Source organism: Heterodontus francisci, chromosome 22 (genome assembly GCF_036365525.1).
Source record: "Heterodontus francisci isolate sHetFra1 chromosome 22, sHetFra1.hap1, whole genome shotgun sequence".
Classification (NCBI taxonomy): Eukaryota; Metazoa; Chordata; class Chondrichthyes; order Heterodontiformes; family Heterodontidae; genus Heterodontus; species Heterodontus francisci.
In genome coordinates this window covers 51,616,371-51,636,977 of record NC_090392.1, presented here as the reverse complement: position 1 = coordinate 51,636,977, position 20,607 = coordinate 51,616,371, and the positions used below count along the sequence as shown (strand labels likewise).

Below are 20,607 nucleotides of genomic sequence, written 5' to 3'. Positions count from 1 at the left end.
GGCAGGGATCACTGGATGTTGATCAGGATCTGGTGAATCTTCTCTTCTTTAACGCAGGGACACAAGGGACAACAGCAGGGTCATCTCAGCTGAGATGAGCACATCCCAGGCAGCCCAATGACTGAACCTGGGGCTATCTTGTTACACATGGCCACTGGACCATCAGAATGGGGAATTCAATCAGGAGCTTTAATATTAGATGGAGAGTGTAGTCTGCACAATGCAACAAGTTTTATGCTGCCAAGTTTATGCTGGACTGCTGCAGACACTGGATTAATTCCTGCATGATTTTGGCATGGATTTGATCATGAGAGGGGGGTTGGCCGTGGGGAACCCTGCAACTTAAAGCAGCACAGTCATAAGAGAAAAAGATTATTTATACGACCAATCTGCCATAACACCCAACAGCATAAACTTCAAATGTAGCTTCCAAGGAGCAAATGAACACACAGGAATCACTCCTTGCCAAAAAAAGATAAATTGAGACAATCTGTCTCGAGGATCAGAATCCACATTATTTTAAACCACAGTACAGATAAGCCACAAAAGGGACAAGTCTGTTTGATTGTAATTCAACATTTCTGATGTAAATGTCAAATTAAATTAATCACGTGATCATTTTGCAAGTTTCCAAAAACCTCAGACGGCACATACCCCAACACACACACACCCACAAAACCCAGCTTACCACAACCACAACCCACAAAACTTAACCCAACCCAACAAACACAAGATACACACACGCAAAACTTAACATGCCATATCCACAACCCACACCGCCCCTGTCCCTGCCCCCACACACACGTGCACAAAATATAACTTATTGCAACCCATACACAACCCCTATAGACACAAACTTTACTCAACACAACACCCCCAATCCAACACATAGCACTCAAGGCATACACACACCTTAAAACCCATCCCCTACAGTGTACATAACACAATTCAATGCACACACAGATACACATACAACCCACATATACACACAACAGTCAAGAAAACAGAAGCCAACACATATGCAAAAACGTAAACCAACAAACGCACAAACTTAAAACAAACCAACATGCACATGTGCAAAACAACATGCACAAGTAAATGCAAGCCAACATAAATGCCCAACACCCTAAATCAGATACACAAAATAAACAAACAACACACTAAACACTGCAAGAGCAAAGAGAAAAATGAGTAGTACACAGAAGCCATAAACTGGTCTCTGAACAGGATCCTGTTCATCGCACTTCTGTGAATCCTCATCACCACACATCGTAAAGCAAATGTTTCAGACCAGCTGTACCAGGGGATACTTTTTTTTTCCCTAAATGAGTTTATGCCCTGTGCTACAGCACAAGTCTTCAAAGTCTTAGAGTGCCTACAAATCCAGTCAAATTATAGTGGGGGTCCCCAGGAGACCCCACTCAAATATCAAGGCAGCGAGTCATATTAAATCCATGTCTCCAGGCCTCCGAGTCACAAGAGTTTCAAAGCTCTTCACCAAAAACTCTCAGGAGTCCCAACATTTTCAGCATCCAGCTCCACTGACAGACAGTGAGCAGATGTTGCTGAAGACACTTCCTACAAATCTATAATCAGGCAGATCAATCTTTAAGAGTATCCGGTACCTCCCAACTAAAACATAAATGCACAAGTCAACGTGACATGATGCCATACAGAGCGGATTGGTCCCAGGTTCTATCCCCAGATCATGTGGTGATAATTGATCTCAGCTTGAATGGTGCTCAGTGCTAGAATTGTCATGAGTGCCCTGGGCTGGAAGGGTGTAGTGGGAGGGGCATGTTGGGAAATCAGAGCCATCCGCCTGGTGTATGCCTGTAGATGTCAGAGGAGCACAGGATTAGCTCAATTGTGATGCTACCAGGGGTCCAGCAGTTTGCCAAGATTTAAGATTAAACTTGGTGTTTAAAGGAAGGTTGGGTTGGAGATTAAACTACAAGACTACAGAGCTGATTGTACAATCTGCACTCCCATGGAATGCAGCTCCTGGCTGATTAAAAATAATGCACATTTGTGTAAGCTGACACGGGTGAATATTTGCTTGGGAAAGTTATCAGTGCCAATGAGACTGCATATCAGCAGAAGTCAATGCCTTCAAGAGAGTAGAGGAGATCAAGGTCATTAGAAATCAAGAGTACAGGACTCTAAACCCCAAATTATCAAATTGGTTAAAACTTCAGCACTTAACACATAGTCTAGTCTAATCCTTCAGTACATTACTGAGCAAGTGCCACATTGTTGGAGATGCCATCTTCCAAATGAGACATTAAGGCAAGGTCCCGTCTTCCTGCTCAAGTGGATGTAAAAAGTCCCACAGTGCCATTAAAAGAGTAACAGTGAGTTCTCCTGGGTATATTGGCCTATATTTATCTCTCAACCAATTCCATCAAAAATAGATTAGCTGGTGATTCATCATGTTGGCTATTTGTGTGACCTTGCAGTGGACAAATTCATTTACATATCATTTTCATCTATGTAATGGTTACTACACATTAAAAGTCATTGGCTATGAAAAGCTTTGCGGTGTCCTTGGGATATGAATGGTGCAATACAAATGCGCATTTTCTCTCTTCTTTCTCCAGAAGATTATTGCATTTTATTTTATGTTGCAAAAGACGAAGTGGTAGGTCTGAAGGAAACTCTTAAAGGAAGATAGCGAGGCAGAGAGATTTAGGGAGGGAATTCCAGAGTTTAGGGGCCTAGGCATCCAAAGGCACAGCCGCCAATGGTGGAAAAATTAAAATCTGGGATGTACAGGAGGCCTGAATTGGAGAAGTGCAGCAATCTCCGAGGGTTTCAGGGCTCAGATGAAAATAAATAAAGCATTTCTGGTAACCAAGGGCTCTGTCTGCTACACGCCTTAGCATAAATCACCCAATGTAACCAGATCCGAGGGCATTGTAGACCCAAGAAAATATGTGTTGGTTTCAGACTACCAGCTCTTGTAAACACAGGGAGCCAACCACATTCCTCCCATTGTATTTTCAATCAAACCTACAAATTACACAATAAAGCAACACATTAGAAGGTTGTGGGTTCAAATCCGGTTTGAGACTTGAGCACCAAATCTAGGTTGATACTCCACTGCACTACAAAAGGGGTACTGCACTGTTGGAGGTGCCATTTTCTGGATGAGAAGTTAAGCCAAGGCCCCATCTTCTTTTTCCAGATGGACATAAGAGATCTCACAGCACTATTTTGAAAAGCAGAGAATTCTCTCCAGTGTCCTGGCAACATTTATCCCTTGACGAACATCACCAAAAACAGATTATCTGGTCACCATCACATTGCTGTTTGTGGGAGCTTGCTGTGTGCAAAATTGGCTGCAGCATTTCCTACATTACAACAATGACGACACTTCAAAAGTACTTCACTGGCTGTAAAGCACTTTGGGAAGTCTTATGATCATGAAATGCACAATATAAATGCAAGTTTTCTCTCTATAGGTAAACACCACTTCATCAGCAATGAATCCAAGGCTCCTTCATTTGCTGAGTTAGCAGGAGAACACAAATTATGACCATGGAAGCAAGAACCAGAAGAAGCAGGGCTGGCGTGCAGAAAACACACTGATCTGCAGAAATAGCAGCTGAGCTCGGTCATGGTAATAAATCAAACTAGCAGTACATATTCAGCATCACAGTGCCAGGCGAATGACTTTCTGCTTGTCCTGCCCAATACAGGACACTTGGGAGCTACAGCATGGATGGAGCTCTATACTGTTTCAACACGACACAAACACTGCTGATAGGATTGCCAATCCTCTAGGATTGCAGTAAAGTCTCCAAGAATTGAAGATTAATCTCTGGGACACTGTTGCGAGCAACTTGAGAGAAAAATCATCAGGGCATTAAAAAAAAAAATTCTTTGAATAGTTTTATGCATTAGTTGTAGAAATATTTAAAATGTTAAAAAAAAAAAGGCTGTCTGACTATACAGACCTGTTAGAAGTGAGAAGTTGTGAATAGATTCAACCCGAGCTGGCAATCCTAGCTGCTGGTTGCAGCCTAGAAATAAGGCTGTGCTGTAAGGAAATCTGAGTGGCAACGTTGCCTCTGGAATTACCCAAAAGCTAACCTGCCTGAAGGAACAATTTGAGGCAATGCTTCCACAGCCATTGCTCAGTAGCTAATGTAAGGTGCTAAACTGGAAGACGAGGCCACCGTTTCTTCTACCTGGGTAGTGGGAGCGGCAGGAGGTACACTTGGTGCAACAGTCTAGGCCAGGGCTGCACATACCTTATTATTAGCCTATACAGATCTTTTCCAGGTAATCATTAAGGGCTTCAGGTTTTCTGAAATAAAGCCATGACCACTATACCTCCAGACAGAGAAGAATGAGGGAAGCTGGTCACCTCATCCATCCAGAAAGATTCCTTCATTCCCATTAAATGATTCCAAGGTTTTCACCTCTGAGCCCTACCCAGATGCTTGTTCCAAGGGCTGATCACTCTTTTTGTAAGGAACATCTTCCTCAGATCAGCCCTTAGTTTGCTTTTCGTCAGTTTGAACCTCTGTTCCTCGTCCCACTCTCATATCCACAGCTACATTTGTATGAATGCTGGTTACTCTAATGTTGTGGAATCTGCTCTGCAACGCGAGGGGCTGGATTCCACAGCACCAGAAACCAGATAATAGATCCTTCTTGGAGTAGCTTTGTAATAAGAGAAGGGATTACTCAATTTCTGATCTCTGCTATAATTGATCTCGGAGTAATTGAAGCTCAACACCAAATATGGAAAGTATTTTTCCATTCTCCAACATCAAATCCCTCATGTAATTCACTAATTCTAACACCAAGAAAACCCATTATAACATTCAAGATACTCCAAACCAAACTACTGACACCCACTTTAGTGGTTTCTGTTTGGCCAGAGAGTGTGCATGCCCTCCATGTAGTCATATTGAAGCCCAGGGAACTTGGGCTTCAGGAGAACCAAGATTTAGGGGCAACCTCCTCCCAAGGGTGCACAAGGGTACTGCTGGAGTTTAACCAGCTAAATCTTTGCATCTTAACAGCACAGATTACTTGGAAGTTTCTAACTACAGTCACTCTACCTGTTAGAGTATTGGCTTACTGGGTTACTTGGAGCTAAATGTGAAGAATCCACTGTAAACCTCAGGAACAAGAAAAGCTGGATGGCTAATTATCTACTCTAGGGCACAGTTAACTTGCCTGCGTCAGGGACTGAATTGTTCAATCTATCACAGAGGATCCACTCAATCTCCCATGTCCAACAGCATCAACTTGGATCCATGTCAACTTCAAGGACACCCTAATTAACTCTTCCCTGTTCCAAAGGGCAATAACCACCAATTGGTCGCAAATAGGCATAATCCTTCCCTCTAAAAAAAAGTATAAAATACTCATTTAAAAAAAATCATAGAATCATACAGCACAGAAGGCAACAATTTGGTCCACTGTGCCTGTGCTGGTTCTTTCAAAGGGCTACCCAATTATTCCCACTGCCTGAGTCACAGAGTCAACCATTTACAGCACAGAAGGCGACGAATTGGCCCAGAACCCATGCCAGCTCTCCGCAGAGAAATCCAGTCTGTCCCACTCCCCTACTCAATCCCCATAGCCCTGCAATGTTATTTCCTTCAAGTGCCCATCCAATTTTCTTCTGAAATCATTGATTGTTTCTGCTTCCACCACCCTCGTGGGCAGCGAGTTCCAGCTATTCAAGCATATACAATTCCCTTTTGAAAGTTACTATTGAAACTGCTTCGATCACCCTATCAGGCAATACATGCCAAATTATCCTAACTCGCTGTGAAAAACATTTCTCATCTCCCCATTCCCTCTTTTGTCAATTATCTTAAATCTATATTCTCCAAATACCAAAAATACTTATTTCTCAACAACAGCTTTAATCGCTACATCACTGGCGGATGTGCTTTCACCTGCCTAGGCCCTAGGCTCTGGAATTCCTTCCCTCAGGCTCTGCGCCTCATTCTCCTCATTTAAGATGCTCATTAAAACCTACCACTTCACCTATCTTAATATCTTCTTAAGCAGCCTGCTGTCAAATTTTGTTTGATAACGCACCAGTGATGCACCTTGGAAAGTTTTACTATGTTAAATGCGCTATGTAAACGCAAGCTGTTGTAACTGGGTCAGACCAGCCCCATCAGCTGTACAATTGAGAGTCTCAGCAGACCCTTTGACCTTTGTCCTGCACTCTGCCCTATCAATCACCCAGTAATGACCACATCTACATAACAAGCCCTCAGACTGGTAATAAAAGGTTAAATGAAAAGAGACAGATTTTACCACAGCAACCTCCTTAGTTACATGCTGCATTTTCCTGGTAAGCTACCTGTTCAATTTACTGCACGCTCCCAACTAATCAATTCCATCTAATCCAGGCAGTCCTGGTTCAAGAAAGGTAATCACCTTCGGCAGTGGTTAGAACCGAACAAAGTTTGGAACCATGGTCTGAGGTCTGACATTAACTTAGCTGCTAATGAAAATATATCAGTAACCTTAATAACTGAAGCCTTCATCATCACTAAATTGGAAAAAAACTACTTTTTCCTTTTAGGTCCATTCACTACCATAGAAAATTCGTGACATTTTATCATACTTTTCAACTCTCCAAACTATGAAACTTTTATGATTAGACGGCAGTGAAGGCAGGGTCAGCAAGGAATCCACATTACAGCAAGTGTGTATACATGGGTGCTGAGTTACATAACTCAGCCATGATATGCTCAATAGTGGAACAAACTGCTGATACTCACTGTCAAAGCTCATAGGTATATAATGGCCAACTGGGCCGGGTACCCAAGTGCACCCAGCATGTGCATAACTGTTTCAAAAACCCTGATTTTATCCTTGACAAGATTTCCTCCAGCATGCACTGAAAAGCAATCAAGCAGAAACCTGACTGATATTTCACTGCTAGCCCAGACAGGCAAGGTTAGTTGCCGGACCTCACCCTGGCTGTGATCAGCTGTTTGAGAATTGAACTCAGGACCTTACTGCTCCATACCACATGCACTTAAATGAGCCACTGATACGTAGGAAAAGCAGTAGGGCATTCATCGCCTTTCCACCTGCTCCGCCATTCAATTAGATCATGGCTGATCTCACATCAAGATACCCAAAGTAGTTTAAAAAATATCTACAACAGGTTATCAAACACAGAAAAATAGTGCCATTAAATCCTTATGCGTAGTTTTCAACAAGATTATTCAATCTATTCCCACTGCATAACCATGCAGGTCACTACTGGCAGGCAACATCAATGTCCTGAATAAGGAGGTTCGATAGGGCATCCAGTAAGCTGGGACCATCCATCATATGAATATGAAGCAAATAAAACCAATCATGTTTTCAGCTCCCAGATTGGCACCAATCAACACCCAAAAATCAGAGAAAGTGATCATTTATCTCATTGCTGTTTGTGGGATCTTGCAGTGCATAAACTGGCTGAAATGTTGTCTACATTACAGCAGCGACTACACTTCAGAAAGGCATTAATTCACTGTGAGACACTCAGGATGTGAAAAGCACATGCACTTGCAGGTCTTTCTTATTGTGGTACAAAACAGTGCACATTTGAACATAATAGCAAAGCTACATAAAGAGGTGATCTCATATCATGTGGGGAACAAATGTAATATTTCCAAGGTCGCAGATGACACAAAACTAGATGGGAATGTGTTGTGAGGAAGATGCAAAGCAACTTCAAGGGGATTTGGACAGACTTAAATGAGTGGACAAGAACATGATAACGTGGAAAAATGTGAGGTTATCCACTTTGGTAGGAGGAATCGATGTGCAGAGTATTTCTTAAATGGTAAGAGATTAGAAAGTGTAGATCTGCAAAGGGACCTGGGTTTCCTAGTCACTGAGCAAGCAATTATGAAGGCTAATGGTACGTTAGCCTTTTCGCAAGAGGATTTGAGCACAGGAGTAGCAAAGTCTTGCTTCAATTGTATAGAACCTTGGTTACACCACTCCTGGAGTACTGTGTGCAGTTTTGATCCCCTTACCTTACCTTAGGAAGGATATTATTGGCATAGAGGAAGTGCAATGAAGGTTCACCAGACTTGTTCCCGGGATGGTGGGACTGTCCTGTGAAGAGAGATTGGGGAAGCTGGACCTGTATTCTCTAGAGTTCCGAAGAGAGGTGATTTCATTGAAACCTACAAAATACTTAAAGGGATAGACAGGGTAGATGCAGAAAAGATGTTTCCCCTGGTTGGGGAGTCCAGAACCAAGGGACACAATTTCAAAGTAAGGGAGACTGAGATGAGGAGAAATGTCTTTACTCAGAGAGTTGAGAATCTTTGGAATTCTCTACCCCAGAGGGCTGTGGAAGTTCAGTCATTGAGTATGTTTAAAGCAGAGATTGACATTTCCAAATACAAATGACATAAAGGGATATGTGGATAGTGTGGGGAAAAAAGCATTGAAGTGGAGGAGCAGCCATGATCGTATTGAATGGCAGAGCAGGCTCGATGAGCTGAATGACCTACTCCTATGTTCCTATAGTTCAGTAACAGTCAGCCCAGCCCTCAAGTTTTAAAAACTCCTTCAGGGCTGGGGAAAGGGGCAGTATCACTGGGCCAGTAGTTGGTCACTGAGCATCTTTTGTGACAGCCAGTCAATAGGTTAATTGGCCACCTGCCAAGGGATGGTATAAACATCATTGTTTACACTGCTCTTCACACTGATCCCCATTTCTTGATCCCTGCAGGAGGCTGCTCACCATCACAGACTATATGGCGGCAGCAGGCAAGTACGACACATGCTACAAAACTGCCCACAACATCCTCCTACTAAAGAGCAGGGAACACACGCTAACCAAAAAGGATCGCTCTGGAATTCCCTCCTAAACCTCTCCATCACCCTATCTCTCTACAACAATCCTAAAGCCTAGTTCTTTGACCAAGCTTGAGGCCACCGGTCCAAACATTTTCTCATGTGGCTCAGTGTCAAATTTTGGTTCATAACTGTTCCTGTAAGGCACCTCGGATCTTTTTACTACATTAAAGCAGCTATATAAATGCAGGTTGTTGGTGTTGGTGAATAAGCTCTTCCTCCTTCCCCTCCTACCCTCCAAACACTCTAACTGGAGTCAAGCCCTCAAGCAATTGAGCCAATAATTTCACCCATCCCTAGAGAATACATATTTTGGCATGCGTTAATAAAAATTAGATACAAAATAGAAAAACATTCTCAGAAATTTTGCTCAAAATCTCAGTAAATAGAAACAAGTTGTTTATTCATTTGATCCCAGTGAGGGGACTTAATCTTGCAGATTTAAAAGCCAGTCTATTGTTGGGTGTGAATCAGCAGGAGCTAAAGCATTGGCATCCCAACCAAGACACCAGAGCTCAGAGCCATCTCAACTGGCATTCATACTTTCCCCACCTGCTTCCCGTTCTGAGGATAACGAAGATGAATATCCTTCCCTGCCGAGCAAACGTGGCTCCAACAGGTTGATCAAGGACAGGATAGGTACATTTATTCAGATACCAACCTACATGCCTCCTCCCTCCCCTACCACCAACCAACAAGAGCATTGGATTAATGAGCTTTTTTCCGGCAAGTGAGAGGGTGGGAAGCATGGTGGCAAGGAAAGTTGCAACATGCACAGTGAGAGCAAAAGACACATCCTGGTGAGAACAAAATTAAAGGTACACAGACAAGTGTGGCAACACTGCTGAATAAGCTGTGCAACTGTGCAGGAGAATGAGGGAGCGAGAGAGAAAGTGCAAAAAAGAGAGAGCTTGAGAGAGGGAAAGAGAAAGAGAGAGAGAGAGAGAGAGATAGATGGGAGAAGGGAAAGGGGAAGAACTGAGGAAAACAATTCCAAAGCAAACTTTCTTTTCTTTACTTTAAAACAGTAACCAGTGGTGGATGCTTCAGGGAAAGGTTCTATATTTTTAAGGCCCCAGACCAGGGAGCATTACAACTACAAATACTTTCCTGTTGGGCCTCATCCCTATTTGACAGACTACCCTTATTCTCCTTGTACACACATGCCACATTCCCTTCTGCTGAACAAACTGGAGAAGCAGCTCTGAAGCAGAATTGTTCGGAGAATGCGGACCTCTGGTTGGTTGCCGCGGCGACAGACATACCATAACACTGACCCCCGGAGGAGGGTTACATTCTGCCCCAGCAGGGATTGCCAGCAGCTGCTCTGCAGCTGTTGTATCATTCCAGCTCCCACAATGCGCTGCTCTCCCCACCCCCAAAGCACCACTAACAAAATAGTGTTCAACTAGCATTATGAAGACAAAACCGAGCTTGCCTAGCCAGCTAATCCTCACTTGGTTTTAACAAGCCAGGGTTAGGATGTCACAAACACAGGATGCTGGTAATTGATTGTCTGCAAGAACATGTTTAAAGAAAACATTTTTATCGTATCAAGGAGTTTACTTCTTGGCCAGGGTCCACTATATTCAAAACTTTAAAATCTCCAGGTGCAAGGCCCACAGAAATATCCCGTGTTACCATTTCGACTCCCGCGAGCAAGACAGCCACGCAAGTTGTGTGCAGCCGATCTGCAACAACCCAGAGGTGATCAAGTAATAAACAAAACTCCATGAACAATTCCACTTAGAAAAAAAAGTCTCCGAAAGTATTTCTCATGGTTTCATGGTGACCTCGTCAATGCAGAAATCACAGCTTCACAGTAGTATTCAGATATTCCCTTAAAAATATCAAGGGTGAATGCTACCTGGCACTATTCTAGTATTGAACACTCTTCTCACACAAAATCTATTTAACCATTCACTTCTCCAACAGTCGTCATCATATAGCAATCTGGAACAAAATCAGCAGCAATATTTTATTCACCACTGATCACCCAATGCATGCCCCCACCACCCCTCAACTTGTCACATGTCAGGGAGCCTGACATTAATTATTGGGTTCCTTCCTCCTCCCTCTTGGCTCAGATCTGAGACTTTGAAGTCCATAGTTTTGTTCAAAAATGTAAAGCAGCCTCACAGTTTGGCTCAGTAGCCTCAGTCTCTGAGCACACAAAGCACAAAGGGCCCAGATTCAAGCCTTGAACTGTGCCAGGGCAAGAAAAGGAGTGTTGCAGTTGACCACATCACCCTATTAAAGGGAAAGCCTGCCATGTTCCCATTTTTGGACGCTAAAAGATTTCAACATTGACCTGGGTGCACGCAGGTGCCTGATGAGAAGAAGATAGGCCTTGAATGCTTTTCCCTCCACAGTCAAAACAGCCTGCCAACACTCACCCTGAGGACTCATGTAGGAATGATTGTCATGTAGGTGAGATGTTGAAGGGGAAACAACAGCCCATAAAACTGCAAATTGCTGAGCAGTCCCAGTACCTTTTCAGAGAAAGGAGGAGGAGGCTAAGCTAACAAAAAGAAATCTATTCAATCAGGATGAGCAATCAAAGAAAGTACCTGTATTTATATAATGCCTTTCACAACGTTGGACATCCTAAAGCGTTTTACAGCTAATTAAGTATCTTTGAATAAAAGCAAAATACTGCAGATGCTGGAAATCAGAAATAAAAACAGAAAGTGCTAGAAATTCTCAGCAGGTCATCGTTTAAGCTACTGTTAGTAAAAAAATGCAGCAGCCAATTTGTGTGCAGGAAGCTTCCAAAAACAGCAATGTGATAATGACCAGATAAACTATTTTGTGTAGTGATGTTGGTTGAGAGATAAATATTAGCCAGGACACCAATGAGAACTCCCCTGCTCTTCCTCAGAATAGTGCTGTGGGATCTTTTACGCCTGCCCAAGAGGGCAGACGGAACTGTCAAGTGCGACAGTTGACAACTTTCTGAACTTAACATCAGATTATAAAGACAACACAAAACTGTCACAAAAAAAGCCTTCCAAGTGTGAAAACTGATTTTAAGAAAAAGATCAAACACATTGCTATTTTCATTGTGACGGTTTGCATTCCAAACCCTGGACACACACCACCTCTCCATCATCGAACCAGACTGGTCAACACTGATGATATCATCTGGTGTGTGGATGGTGCATTGCCCACTATGTTCTTTAAAGCAGCAGGTCCTCTCTCAGTGCAGCATCTGATGATGGGCACTCAGGGACATCAGCGATGCATACTTCCCAGACATGATGTACCACAGACACGATGTACCAAAGCAAGGATGACATGCTGGCATCAGCCATTTACCTTCATTTAACAACAAACTAACTAAACCCCAAATTTAACTAGGTAAAGTGTGTGGAGGGGGGAATAGGGGACAGGTGTTGAGAAAACTGTACATGCAAATCTGAAATGAAAACATAGAAATAAAATATAGAGCAGGTCAGTTAGCACTTATAAAAGGGAAAAGGTGGTTATTTCCGATGTTGGCCTTTACCAGAACTGTTACAACAAAGGGGGATACCCAAAATTTTGCTCTCGTCTCTTTACGGATGTTGCTATACATTTCCAGCATATTCCGGTTTGGTTTCTGATGACCTTTTGAGTGGTTCTCACACTGCAGTTTCCAGCCTCATGGCAGTTGGAGCCAATTTCAGAGTGGTGCCTTCTCACACAGCAAGGAACTGGAATGCACAACTCCAGCTAGGGTATTCTCTGGGAACTGCCCTCCTCCAACTCCATTTCTGCAAGATGGTGGCAGCTTTCAAGAGCCAGACACCTGGTTGATTTATGCCTCATATAGCCCACCATTACTGAAGACAACTGTAGCATCTTTAGCAATGCAGCAGCACACATCAGATAGGGAATGGAAACCGGGGTCTTGCTAGTTTTATTAAAAACCTTTATCAACACATAGGGCAAGGCAGCCAGCACTTAATGAATCCCCAATGGCTGAACTCTTGATCGCACCACATCTTTGGCCTGGAGGTTGATTAGGATGGCTCTTCCCCATAGGGAAGAGAGGAAAAAAAGAAAGCGGAGGACGAATCATTACAGGCAGGTTGCATTTACCCCGCAACCAAGTGAAATTTGTAGTGGCAAATGTGGTGGAATGGGGGATGAGATGGCAGAAAAGGCAAGGTAGAAACAACTTAAAAGAAAAAACAGGAATATACCAGCCTGAACAAAACCCTTTTATATGCTTAAAGAGCCATTGAAACACCTTATTCCTGCTGTCCAAACACACTTTAAAATGAAGGGTGCCTCATGAGTTTTACGAGCAGTCACTAGATCGCCATCTCCAATGAGACTTGGAGAGTGCAGTTGCCTCCTGTTCAGTTACGTAAGTTGGGCATCCTTAGCCTCCAAGATGCTTGACTGAAGTGACAGGAAATGAGATAAACTTGAGTGGGTGCACAGACACCACGAGGTCTCCATTTGAGTACTGATTCCCCACGATCCCTTATAACACTGAAACAGTACTTCACGATATTTGGTGACTTGTAAGTGATGTTGTTCTTGCCCGTTGATTAGATACAACAAACTGGGGCATGAAAGACTGTCATTTTCCCTTGTACTGGTTGGAGTACATTTTTCAAATAAATGACTCATCTGACGCCCAATATAAAATATACTTACTCGTGCCAGTATGTGGTATGGCACTGAACAGACACAGTAATTGTACTTTCAACCTCTCCACTTGTGTTTTCTTTTTAAAAGTTGGCTATCTTGTACATGTGTTTTTCACTTTACTCAGACCATTAATGTACTGAGCACATAAGCAACATTTGGGCGATGCAATGCCAATCAGCCCCAAATCTCTGAAAGGCCAAGCTTTCTTCATTACATATCATTGTAAATTAGTTATCTCCATCTGTGAGTGTCAACCAAGAATTACAATAGACTACAAAAGCCAGAATTAAATTTCAGCTACTAAAAAGCAGCAGCATATCAGTCAAACAAGGTTAACCTTGTAGCAAGAATCCTGTAAAAGGGGATGCAGGTTGAAGAATGCAGTGTGTGGGCTGAATATAGCTTTCATTAAGGCTGAGTAAACACTGAAATGTGAATAATCAGAGCAGCAAATAACTTCAAATTGGCTGTAAGCATTCCACCTAGTTAAATCACAGTACATGTACAGTGACAAACCATGGACTAGTCCCTGTCTCACGACTGCCAACTCGAGTTGTACTTCTCACCTCCAACCGACTCAGCCATTTAAATGAACTCCTCACCACCTCACCCCACCCCCTTCTCCAATATTTTCATAATTAAGAAAGTAAACTGTTCAAAGAAAATTAAAATAGCACACAATTTATTTTCAATACCCCTAGGATCTTTCTCCCAGGTTGAATGCAGCAGTGCCCTGGAAAATAATCTTTAATTCCTGCTGATTCCAGGGCAATCCCAAGAGTTGTCAACCCTACCCCGCCCACCTTGTTGCACTTTGTGAAATAGTAAAATCAAGGGTCTCTTTGCTGCCTCTAATATTTTATTACTTCTGTGACAGGGTCAACACAGCTAAGGTCCACATTTGTGATCAGGTAAATTGTTACTCGGACCAGTTAGTTATTCAGTTGATGTAGACCTGAGCCCATCATTCCCCATATAGCCAGTTTCCTGCTTCAGAGGAGAAATCAGGGTAGGTGAAGAGGCCAAGTGCGTTTCCAATTATCAATGTCGCCAACCCAAGCTCAACCCCCCAGGCAGAATTTATTCTTTAAAGTTTGAGCACAGCAACCTGACTTCAAGCATTTCCCTAGCAGTTACTAGATAACGAGCAGAGAGGGCGGAACAATGCTCGAGGAACAGAGGTTCAACACTTAATTTCATCAGCTCTTGATTGGAACGATGAGTCAGCCACGGCTCAGTTGGCAGTTCTCTCAGAAGATTGTGGTTTCAAGTCCAATCCCAGAGACTTAAGCACAAATCTAGGTTAACACATTCTAGTGAACTAACAAGGGAGGACTGCATTGTCAGAGGTGTCTTTGTTCAAATGATGAGTTAAATCGAGGCTCCATCTGTCCTCTCAGTTGGATGTAAGATATCCCATCTCACTATTTTGAAGAAGAATTGGAGAGTTCTCCCTGATACCTTGGTCAATATTTATTTCTCAACCAGCATCACTATATAAACAAAAATCGTGGGCATTATTCATAGCTGTGGAACCTAGCTGCATGCAAATTGACTCCTGCAATTCCTACATTACAAGACTGACTTCAACGCTTCAAAAGTGCTCAACTGGCTGTAAAGCACTTTGGGATGTCCCGAGGTCATAAAAAGTGTTAAATAAATTTAAGTTATTTTTCTAGTGTGTAGTTTTCTAGTCTGTAGCAGAGATACCCAGGAAAGGCAGACCAAAGAATGGGGAGAAATGAAATAAGAGAACAATTTACAAAAGAAAGTTTGCTTAAAATATATTAAAGCAGGGGTGTTGTACAAGCACCAATTGATCAGCAGCTAAGAAAAGCTGCTACAGAGTCCTGTGCTTGCTGGTTTAATCCAGCACTGTAAACTCTCCCGTTTATATTTCTTTATGACTAAAATAGATGAAGCGCCAAAGCCCATTTGGCAGAACACGATGAAAGTTGAAAGGAGTAGGAGAGAACATTATAAGTAAAGAAGTAGTGGTCAAATGATGCCAAGTTTGGATTTGATAAACTTGTAGTGTTTAGAAGATTAGGCCAAGAAAGCCAAGAAGTTCCAGTTTAGAGATCCTAGATTTGGAAAGGTGTAATAAGTCTCGATATCACCTTGACTTTTGCAGACATCACTGAAGCAACAAACAACCTAAAGCACCGCATTTGTTACGTTATTCACACCTGCTGCTACACTGCAATACACACAGAATACCAAACGCTTGCAGGGGCTTACACAGCACTTGGTCAAGTGAGAACCTCGTATCTGTGAGTGAATCCATGAGAGTCAGACTTCAGTCCAACACAACGGTTTCACAATACCGTCATTTAAATGGAAGCTTGGATTTAAAGGTTTAAGCGTAGAATTTCTGAATGGTTTATAATTATGTTGCATGTTTGGATGAAACTTCCCAATGGATACAATGAACAGAAGTGTCAGGAGCACCAGAGCAAGCAACATGGAAGTGCAACACCAATTTTATAAAAATGGAAGGAAAATGGCAATTTGCCTACTCTACCCAAATTGCATACCCACCCCCACCCTTCTAAAAGCAGTGGTTGCTAATGATCTACAGATCAATGGATAGTAACTGCCTTCCAATTGGTCAAATTTCATGTGCGAGTGTACGTTGGCTGCCAGCAGAGAGCAGGAATAGAAACTCTGGCCAATTTTTCTCCTCCCAAAAGAAGCAGAGAAACAGAAATACCTGCAATGCATGTCAATCGAATAGCTGTGAGTCAAAAGGTTGTGGGGTTCAAAACCCATTCTGGAGACTTTAACACAATTCTAGGCTGATATTTTATTGCAGTGCTGAGGGAGTGCTGCACTGTTGGAGGTGCCATCTTTCAGATAAGACAATAAACTGAAGTCCATCTGCCCTCCCAGGTGGATGTGAAAGATTGCACGGCGTGATTCAAAGAATAAGTAAATAGGTCCCTGACCAATAATTATCCCTTACATCATCACATCACATAGAAACATAGAAAACAGGAGCAGGAGTAGGCCATTCGGCCCTTCGAGCCTGCTCCACCATTCATTATGATCATGGCTGATCATCCAACTCAGTAACCTGTTTCCGCTTTCGCCCCATACCCTTTGATCCCTTTAGACCCAAGAGCTACATCTAACTCCTTCTTGAAATATTTTGGCCTCAACTGCTTTCTGTGGTAGCGAATTCCACAGGCTCACCACTCTCTGGGTGAAGAAATTTCTCCTCATCTCAGTCCTGAAAGGTTTACCCCGTATCCTTAGAATATGACCCCTGGTTCTGGACTCCCCATGAAGGCAGATTCTTTCCATCACCTCCTTGTTGTTTCTGGGACCTTGCTGTGCACTATTTGGCAACCACATTTCTGACATTACAACAACGACTACACTTTCAAACTTAATTGGCTCTAAAATTCTTTGGGACATCCCAAAATCATTAAAGGCACTATATAAAGGCAAGCCTTTCTTTCTGTCTCATATGTAGTCAAGGAATTGAACCAGTAACCTTCTGGGTCTGGATGGCTCAATAGCACAACACAGTCCATTCACCCAATGAAACACTGCAATAGCCCCAAACTACAAGTGATCAATTACTCGAAAACAAAAATTTTGCCCTCCCTAAAACCCCTCTCCCTCACTTTCCTCCTTTAACATACCCCTTAAAGCCTACCTCTTTGACTAAATGTCATCTGACCTAATATCTCCTTTTGTGGCTCAGTGTCATATTTTGTTTTATAATACTCCTGCGAAGCATCTTGGAACATATTTCTTATAATTCAAGTTGTTGCAGTAATTTGAACAGGGAGGTCACAGTCGATGCTGCAGCTACTTCACCACATCAACTTTATTACCTTAAAGTATCAACTATATTTGCTTAGCCAACCATTACATGGAAAAACAGATTTTTTTCACAATCATCCCAGTTTAAAGATCTCCCTCCACAAATGATTGAGGGATGTTCTAATCAAGACATTTAAATGGATAAAAGAATTCAATAGAATAGACACAGAGAAACTATTTCCTCTGCTGGGGGAATCCAGAATGAGACCCAAGCTTAAAATTAGGCCATTCCAGGGTGAAATCAGGAAGCACCTCTTCACACAAAGGGTAATGGAAAACTGGAACACTCTCTCCCAAAAGGCTCAAGATTGGGTCCAACCAGGTCCATTGAAAATTTTAAGACCGATTTTTGTTCGGTCAGGGAATTGAGGGATCTGGAAAAAAGATGGGAGAATAGAGTTGTGGTATAGATCAGCCATCATGGTGGAGCAGACTGGAAGGGTCTCAACAAACTCTTGTTCTCATTTATGAATCTCTCTACACCTCACTCTCCCTACCTATATCAATGTGTATGCACCACTCTCATAGGTCAACACCAGATTTAAACACCTTTAGCATGGAGCAGAACTCCAGCCTTTTTTCCATTGCCTGCTCCACATGGTACAGTGACAGACATTTTAACCATTTCAGTTTCACAGTCGGAACTCTGCTCCTATACCCACCCCTCCCCCGCCCCCAACCTTGCTCTCTCTCGCTCATCCTTCAAAATACCCCGACAAATCCTACCTCTTTAGCCATGCATTTCAGTCACTTCCCCAAACTCAAGCCATCACAGCTTTCATAAAAGACTTTTATTACATTAAAGGTACTTTATAAATGCAAGGTGGTAATGGTGGTTATGATTATATCTCAGATGTTCTGTTTCTTTCAGTCTCAGTAAGATATGGGTAATGCTTTTAGAAAAAAACTTTGAATTAGTCATGTGATATATTACTTCTGTCAATGTGCAGTATTAAAGTGATGGTATCACTGAAACATCGAGGCGGTTATCAGGACTGTTAAACAGCAGAATCCTCATCCTCAAGTCCCAGAATACACATGAACAAAAGCATGGGAGATCTACTCATTTAAGTATTATAAACCTCAATGTCAAAGGACAGAAAAACAGATCATCGGCTCCAGCATTCTTTTGCTGGGCGCAGGTGAAACATTCTCCAATTTCACAAGTAAATAAATGCCTGAGTCAAGGGACAAACACACAACGGATGAACCAAATAGTACTTTTATTTTTGCTTTTATTTTAGTACTTGTCGCTTGTTGTGCTTTCCGCAACCTCAATTTCTCCTCTTCTCTCCTGAAAGCATTGAACCATGCTAGATCCAAGGGTTTGTGTTTTGTGTTGCCCCCAGGCTAATCGACTGCAGGGTGCATCACAGCTGGCCTAATTCTGCCCATATCCTCTTTACGGTGAGCGTGACCTGACTGTGATCAGAGGCAAGAAGTTTGGCTGGTTTTCCCACTGCTGAGCTCAGGGGCCCCGAGGCCAATGTAGCATCTCAACATCTGCACCGGGGTCATCAGCAAACTCAACACAGACCAGGAACTGAACCTGGGGCATGCATTCCTGTTCTGTATGATTCAGTAATACAGTAAACATGGTGTTAAAACTGATCCACATTGGGATCAATACTGCGGCAAGTGGCACACGAGGCTGCCTACATGGAACCAAATACCAGAGGAAATTCGATGAGTTGAATCTGCTGTGCTGGAATATTTTTACAATTCCTTCACTGATAAAAGATTCAGATTATCCACAGTGATGGTGTAATCAGATCTTTTCCAAAGTGAAATGTGAAATATTCACGTCATTTCCTTTAAAAGAGCAGCAAAGCAAAGTGGGAAAGAGGAGCCTTTAAAAACAGCACAGGGAACACTGGCAGTGGCAGAGCAGCAAAGCAAAGCAGCAGAGAGGAGCCTTTAAAAACAGCATGGGAAACACCAGCAGTGGCAGAGCAGCAAAGCAAAGTGGGAGAGAGGAGCCTTTAAAAACAGCACTGGGAACACTGGCAGCGGCAGAGCTGCAAAGAAAAGCGGTAGAGAGGAGCCTTTAAAAACATCACGGAAAACACTGGCAGTGGCAGAGCAGCAAGGCACAGTGGGAAGGAGCAGCCTTTACAAAGTGTGGGAAAGAGCAGCAAAGCACAGCGGGAGACAGGAGCCTTCAAAAACAGCGCCAGAAACACCGGCAACAGCAGAGAAACAAAGCACAGGTTATGACCAGGTGAGAAAGGGGGCTAGGGGTTCCCTCTCACCTGGTATGACTGTAACAGGGTTTAGTTTTTAAAACACCGTATTTTAGCTTCCCCTCAGTGAACCCTTTGTTCATTGCTCTCCAATTGTAGTGGCAAAGAAATCAACCAGACAGGTTTTCTTAGATTTAAACAAGAAAGGTGTAAGTTTATTAACCTTAAAATTCTAATTCGATTAAAACTACAACAAATACGTGATGCAACCACGATAGCATGCATATGCGATAAATACACACACAGATAAAGACGAAAGAGGAGAAAGAATAAAGGGGAAAAGTTTGAAGCAATAGTTGGAATTCATTTACTGTCTTTTGAGTTCGATGTAGTGTCTTTGATTGCAGTTAAATCTTGCCGTTTCGTTGAGGCCCAGTGCACACTTTCAAACTTGTTTCGATGTAGGAATCTTCTCTCTTGAGGTTTAAGTGGCTTCAGTGGATTTGGAAATTCGAGAGAGCGCGCCAGGGAGAGACCTTCCTTCTCTTTTGCCTTCAAATTGCAGTCTCACTCAAACGGTTCTGTGAACACGATTCAAAACCAAACCTGGGCCAGCAGGTTAGTCATGTGGACAGCTTTTTTTTTTTAAACAAACTCTTCTGCGTTTTTGTGGATTCTCCATCTTAGCAGACACCATCAGTCGGCCGGGGTGGGGGGGGGGGGGGGGGGTGGGTATGGAATGCCAGCTTTTTAAACATTCAATGTCTGGTGATCAAAATCCATTTGGGTTAATTGGATCAGGAGCAGTTCCATTGTCTTCTCCAGGCAACTGTCTCTTAGAAAGCAAATGTTCCCATCCACTGCTGTGATCTCTTTAAACAAGTCATCTTTTCAGTCCAGCAACAGTTTAAAAATTAAAGTTTCATATGATGAAATTAATGTGTCTCATTCGTGGCAGGTGGGATGTTCATGACAAAAGCAGGAGAGAGGAACAGTGACGAGAAGCTGGGATATATCGCAAAGTGATGTCACAGGATAAGGAGTCACGTTGCAGGAGTTTACTGTTGCTTTAAAGAGACCAGCAGGGAGTTTA

The 20,607-nt window shown here is 42.7% G+C and overlaps 1 protein-coding gene across 7 annotated transcripts in view; it reads right to left on the bottom strand.

Moving 5' to 3' along the window:
* The window catches only part of pknox2 (pbx/knotted 1 homeobox 2), a 435,336-nt gene that overhangs the window by 257,454 nt on the left and 157,275 nt on the right, over window positions 1–20,607 (bottom strand). The gene's annotated exons all lie outside the window — the stretch shown is intronic.